We start from the raw sequence: 7,206 nt of genomic DNA, 5'->3' as shown, positions 1-7,206 counted from the left end.
ATTTGGTAGGAACGTAATCTGCGCTTGTAATTTTGATAGCATATCACGTCCCAGCAATTGGACTGGACATTCAGGCATATAAAGGAATTGGTGTTTTACTACGTGGCCTCCCAATGTACAGAGTCGACTTTTAAGAACCGGTCTTTCAGCACTTCTTCCAGTTGCTCCTATCACAGTAATAGTCCTTCCAGATGGAGGAGCAACTAGATTAGTCACCACTGAATGTTCAGCACCAGTGTCGATCATGAACGCACTCCTCTTTCCCCCTATTGATACATCGACCATAGGCTCCGCTCGACCAAGGGGGATGGAGCCCGGTCGGTATCAATAGTCCTCCATGACCGTGTCAGCCAATCCTACGAAGTCCCTACCTTCTCTATCGCGGGACCTTTGCGCTGCTGGAATATATCTGTCTTCCCTAACACTTCCTCTGTTCCCATTACTCCCTCTATACCCATTACTCCCTCCGGGGCCTCCTCTACCTCTCGCTCTGCCTCTAAAGTTTCCGTAGCCTGCCCTGGGTTGGTCTCTCTCGTACTGCTCTCTTTGCGGACATTCGTTCCTCCAATGCCCTTCTTCCTTGCAATACGCACACTGATCCCTACTCAAAGGCTCCCTACTCCATCTATTATTGCCTCTATCTGGGCCCCGTTTATCTACGCCTGCGATCGCTACCGCTAGCATATCAGCCTTTTTACGCATCTTGCGCTCCTCCTCTTTCTTGCTTTCTGTTTCCCTATTCATATAGACCTTATTAGCTACCTCCATTAGTTGGGAGATTGACATACCTGCAAACCCTTCTAACTTTTGTAGCTTGCGCTTAATATCTCCGTAAGCTTGGCTGACAAAGGCGGAGTTCACCATTCGGGAATTGTCTGCGTCTTCCGGATTAAAGGGGGTGTACAAGCGGTACGCCTCCAATAATCGGTCATAAAAGACACTGGGCGCTTCATCGCTTTTCTGAATCACCTCAACTGTCTTTGATATATTAATAGCCTTCTTTCCTCCGGCTTTCATGCCAGCAATTATAGCGTCTCTATAGGCTCTGAGTTGAACCATATCAGCACCATTTACGTTCCAATCGGGATCAGTGTTGGGATAATGTGTTGCGGCCCATGCTGCTGGATTAGCTTGGTTCAAAGCACGGGCTCTATCCTCTAATGCTTTAATGGCTGCTTGATTTATTCTTGTCCTTTCCTCATTGTTAAATAAAGTCATTAATAACTGCTGGCAATCAGCCCATGTCGGATTATGTGTCTGTACTATTGAGGTGAACAGATCAGTCATGGCTTGTGGTTTCTCAGTATACGAGGAATTGTGGGTCTTCCAGTTTAAAAGATCGGTTGTAGTGAAGGGAACATATACGAAGACAGGGTCAGCTTGTGCCATTTGACCTGCGGCATTAATATAGGCTGACCCGGGATTCAGACGAAGAGGCATCTGATAGTGTCTCAATTGTTGGGCACCGGTCAACTGTCGGGTCTGTATGGGGCTACGTGGAGGGGCGTCAGTCATGGGTTCCGGTCGGGGAGAGATAGGGTATGGGGATGTGGGAGGTTGGTTTTGGGAAAAGGTGGTAAATAGAACACTTCGGGCCGAGCTAGATGAAGCTTGACCGGAAGTCTGAAGTGGCGCCAAATCAGGATATTCGTTTCTAATGGGGGTGGATTCTGGTTCCGGAAGGGGAGATTTAGTACGAGGGGGGGTGGATCCTGTACTGGATGAGGAAGCGGAAGTGGATGAGGGTAATGAGGGGAGGGGTGCAGGGCTTCCTGCGTTTGCGTCACTTCTTCTTAACGGAAAGTAAGGGGGCGGCAAAGGAATCTCGGACTCAGGGGGCGTGTCCAAAATGGGCCTAACACCAGTCCTAGTGGACGAACAAGTCCTAGCTACCATGAGGCGACACTGTTCCTCGTGGCATGTCCGGAGCCATTTTGGCGAGTCATTTACGGCCTGTCTCCAACAATCAATATAAGGAAACTGGCCGTAAAGTTCAGGCCTACCTGATACAGCCACGTGTAAGCGCTGTACCAGAGTTGGATCCAAACTGCCACGTGGCGGCCATGCCGCAACCAAAGTAGGCCACTCCCTAGTGCACAAAGTGACCAAACGTACAGGAGACATCTTTACCCCAAAATCACAAATTTTAAATCCCTTTTTAAAATTCTTAACCATACATCCTAAGGGATCCGGAATCGTTGACTGCGACGCGCCCATATTTAACAGTGGAACGTCGTCGACAACGAATACTATACACGCGTACTATTCAACAGTCACACCCGTTTCCTCTGGCAACAGCACCACGTGGTACGGTTACCAAGTGAAACGTACACAATAACAATAAACACTCAGGGAATTCCCGTACACACACAGCTGCTACACCAGTCACTATATAATCAATATTATGCCCTTTGGCGTAACTACACAGTCACCCACGCTATAATTCTCTATATACGAATTACCCGTCTATAACACACCCCAGTAACATCGTCTTTTACAAATAGCGGTTACAGTACGGTTAGCATAGGTCAAAGCACAAGTTAAGGTCACAATACAATTATTAGTGGTTATGGTGTTAAACATGCAATGGACGACAATGATTAGTACTTATTATATAATGTCAGTAAATATACAGGGTTATGGTACCGTGCACTATAATACAGCAACACACTATTAACACTCTCGCTAGACGGCTGAGCTCGCGCTATCTAACAAGATATACACTTTACTAAACAATCTTTATCACATTTACAATTCCCAACTAAACTATTGGCCAGTACCTTGAATGGACTACCTAAAACTATATACACCCGTTTTGGTTAGCCACACTGCCCAATCACCACATATACATAGCGAGCTAGAGAACCGAATTTACACAGGCGCCTCTTAGTCGCACTATACAACGAGCTAGAGATCCGAATTTACACAGGCGCCTCTTAGTCGTACTATCAAAAGTCTAGTGGGTTCCAAATTTACACGCCTTCCCACTTAGCCCAGATAGGATGAGAACTAGCGAACCGAATTTACACAGGCGCCGCTTAGTCTCCCGGTCCCTCCGACCTAGCGAACGTAATATACACCCTAGAACGCTAGTCTAGACAAGACACCGGTGTCCGGCTAGGGCTATCTTACACCAGGACCCCGCCTGACTAACCAAATCAAACGGTCTGACTAAAGAGCGTTCGATCGAGCGGTGCGCCTTCGCTCCTTCCCTCCGACAGAGGGGGCAGATACAGATTCAAAAACCCCTTTGGGCCTACCGCACAATCGGTATACCCCTAGCGGGTCCTGCCGTCTAAAACAGCAGTTATCTTACCTCCTCGTTCCTGAACCTGAGTTCACACTCATCGACGGGGACACCCCAGCACTTCTCACGTAGAGGCCGATGATCTCCTGGACAACAGACCAGTGGCGCCGAGACGAAGGGAGGTCCACGCAGAAGTTCAGGGGTGCAGCCGTAGAGAACGTGGGCAAAGATAGACCGTCTCACGCCTCTGCCTCTCAGCTACCGTTGAACGATGAGCTTCCCGGCCAACGCACCAAATGATACCGGAGAAACTGACGGAAGCCAAGCACAGAGAGATGGACACAGGTTTCTTCAGGAAGGAAGAGATTCTTTATTGGATCACCGATCGGGACTCAGAGGGACTAGCGTCACCAAAATACAGCAAAGTCTGAGTACTGAATACATAGAGTACATTCCTTATATAGCACTGTAGCTCCTCCCACAATTAACTACACCCACACATACCCTTAACCTATTTAATGAATAGAGTCTAAACTCATCCATCCGGTCTAACCACGTGGCTCATCTGATACAAAGGAGAGGGACGCGTAATTCCAGTTCTTACATTCCTGCACCTGGTCAGTACAGTGATGACAGTATCTTAGCTACGTGTAATTAACCAACTGATACTACAAACACATATACATACATATGCCTTGTGGCAATCTTAGCCTGCTAAACTTGTATTTTACTGGAATTACATCACACCGGTGCAATAAATGAGAGAGATGCAAATTGCAGTTGAACGCAAACAGCAAGAAAATGCAAAAATAGCTTGTGTCATTAAGCGTAAGTCAAGCTTCTGAAGCTGTGTCCTTAAGGGGTTAAAGAGAGACCTGTACTGCCAGTTGATGTAAATATTTTTTACAATTAGTCTTCTTAAAACTATCATATACCTTATGCATTTGCAGGTCACTGCATTGCATCTGATCAAAGAGAGCAACATATCTCAAAAGTAATTGCCATAGCTACATTCTTATAAAAACATTTTACATAGAAAGTAAGGTCTGAACCCAATTTAAATGTACTGAGTAAATACATTTTAGAAGGGATTCAAAGCTATATTTATTTGTGAGATAGGCCAACTAGCAATCATATTATGGTGTGTATTCTGAAAATATATACCTTCATGATGATATTATTTTGCAGGATGATTGATTGACAGAGGGTACACTATTTCTATTACACCATAAAATGTTCTGACATGCACAATTTCTCATACTCTGACTAGCTCAATAACCTCATGAGCAGCTGTAAACAAGAATAAAAATGCATGATGTAGCTATAAAAAAACTATTCGCAAGATAGTATATCGTATGTGATTTACGTGACTATTTTTGTTATTATAACGTTCAATGTATGTTTTTTACATTACTATGTTTCATACAATCTAAGCAAATTTAATGTTCAGTCCCCTGCTGTTTTTATATATTTAATTGATTGATAATAATTGGATGTAGAGGCATATATAAAGCCATAAATAGATATGAATAACTTACCTAGTGTATCCCCACTACACCACAGCAAACAAATAAATAAAGTAAAATAGTACAATGGTGAAAGTGTCAAACACAACTTGCTACTGCTAATAAAATATTATGGTGCCACACATCAAAATATAATTGACATATACAAAAATAGTTCTTTAACATGCACATGCTCCTCCACAGTTTAAAAAATAAATATCAACATTGTTTTTATCACATATAAAATCCATTACTACTAATTCAGTGAATAATACTTCAATCTGTGTAGCCACCTACGGTATTTACAATAAATAATCAATACCCTTGAGTTCCAGCAAAACAAAATGCAGAACTTGTCTCAGGGTCCTCTTCTTAAAGGACCACTATAGTGCCAGGAAAACAAACTAGTTTTCCTGGCACTATAGCGTTAATAGGTCCACCCCCACCCTCATGGCCACCCTCCAGCCGGGCTCTAGTCAGAGGAAGGGGTTAAAATCTTACCTTTCTCCAGCGCCAGGCTCCCTCGGTGCTGGGGACTCTCCTCCTCCTTCTGACGTCATCGACGGAATGCGCATGCGCGGCAAGAGCCGCGCGCGCATTCAGCCAGTCCATAGGAAAGCATTCTCAATGCTTTCCTATGGACGCTGGCGTCTTCTCACTGTGAAAATCGAAGTGAGAAGTGCGGAAGCGCCTCTAGCGGCTGTCAATGAGACAGCCACTAGAGGCTGCATTAACCCTAAAGTAAACAGCAATTTCTCTGAAACTGCTATGTTTACAGCAGAAAGGGTTAATCCTAGGTGGACCTGGCACCCAGACCACTTCATTAAGCTGAAGTGGTCTGGGTGCCTATAGTGGTCCTTTAAATATCCATATGCTCCGGTATCATTCTCTACTAAAAAAGAGCAATAATGCAATATGTATGCAGTTAATTGACACAAGATTAAACATGCTTACTAGCCAATATAGAGGGATCTGTGTGTTTCACTGAATGTGCTTGAAGGGTCAATCTGGATCCCCAAACAACGTTAGCTTTCTGAAAAGCTTTATGTGTGAAGAGTGTGTTCTCTTTTTTCATCTTGCAAAAAGTGCAGATTTCAATAGAAAATTACACTTTTATAAATTAACTTGGTTACACCCCCTTGGCTTTGAAGCAGAAAACAGGTAATGTTACTTCATGGTTAGGTTAGCTCAATGCAGCTGACCTCAAGAGGCAGCAATTGCCCAGAGCACCTGATTTACAAAGACTTCTCATTGAGCTGTATTGAGTAGTCTGTGATTGGATAGCCACAGAAAGTCTGGGCGGAGTTAGAAAGGAAGCGCTTGCAAAAGCAACAGACAAGAGAACTGCAAGTTTTGCAAGCTGATTTTAGATATTTTCCCAATGAAAAAATACATAATTAAATGCATGCAATTTTTCATTTGGGGTATATATACTAAACGGTGATTTTTATATATTTTGTATTTGGGCAATGGAGTGTCCCTGTAAATATAGCCATGGTTACACTCAACGTTTCCCTGTCCGGCCTTGTACTCCCCGGTGTATAGGGTGCCCAACCATCTCATTCCAGGTTCCAGGCGTGTAATAGATTTTCTGACGTATTATGCCCCATGTATGGGGTTTCCTAGTTATGCCTGTTCGTTAACTCTTAAATAATGTAAATATCATCATATAATTTTCTTATTGTATGTCATGGTAATATTTTATTATTGGCCACAACAAGTTTTGACACTTTCACCATTATGCTATTTTACTTCATACACTTAGTTCAGGAAATATTTGGACACTGACACTATTTTCATAATTTTGGCTCTGTACGCCACCAGAATGGATTAGAAATGAAATAGAGATGTACCTGAAGTGCAGACTTTCAGCTTCAATTCAAGGGTTGAACAAAAATATGTCATGAATCGCAACTATTTTCATGCTGTGAGAGAAAATATGGAATGATGATTGAGGAAAGATATATCAGGCCTGCTCTGCTAAACAGTAGTCTGAGGTTTTTCAGTTAAATGTCCCAGGGAGAGATGTTAAGTTTGCAAGATACATTGCTGGTAATTTGCAAACCATGGAAGGGTCCACAGATGTGAATGTGACAAACGCTCCTTCTGACGGACGTTTTCCACAGACTCCTAGAGGAGTGTAGAAGCCAACCTCCAGCCCACCGACTATGTTCCAGGTCCAGGACACCGTTTGGGTTATTCTGCCCAGCCCCATTAACAGCTTTCCCTGCGTGCGCCTGGTTCGACACTTTCTCTTAATGCGAATGCAACCGAATGCTGGCTCTCTGGCGGCTGTTCGCATGAACCAAACCCACGAATAGTCCCAGCGGTACTTAGCCACAACCGCTATGGAACTAAATTCAGCATGAGGACTCCATGGGTTCCCAGTCACCTCAGTGGGACTTAGCCCCGAATGTTATGGAACTGTTTTCGGGATGAGGTGACCGTGCAGTT

The sequence above is a fragment of the Pelobates fuscus genome, chromosome 2 (genome assembly GCF_036172605.1).
Source record: "Pelobates fuscus isolate aPelFus1 chromosome 2, aPelFus1.pri, whole genome shotgun sequence".
In the NCBI taxonomy this organism is placed as follows: Eukaryota; Metazoa; Chordata; class Amphibia; order Anura; family Pelobatidae; genus Pelobates; species Pelobates fuscus.
This window is presented reverse-complemented; position numbering follows the sequence as displayed.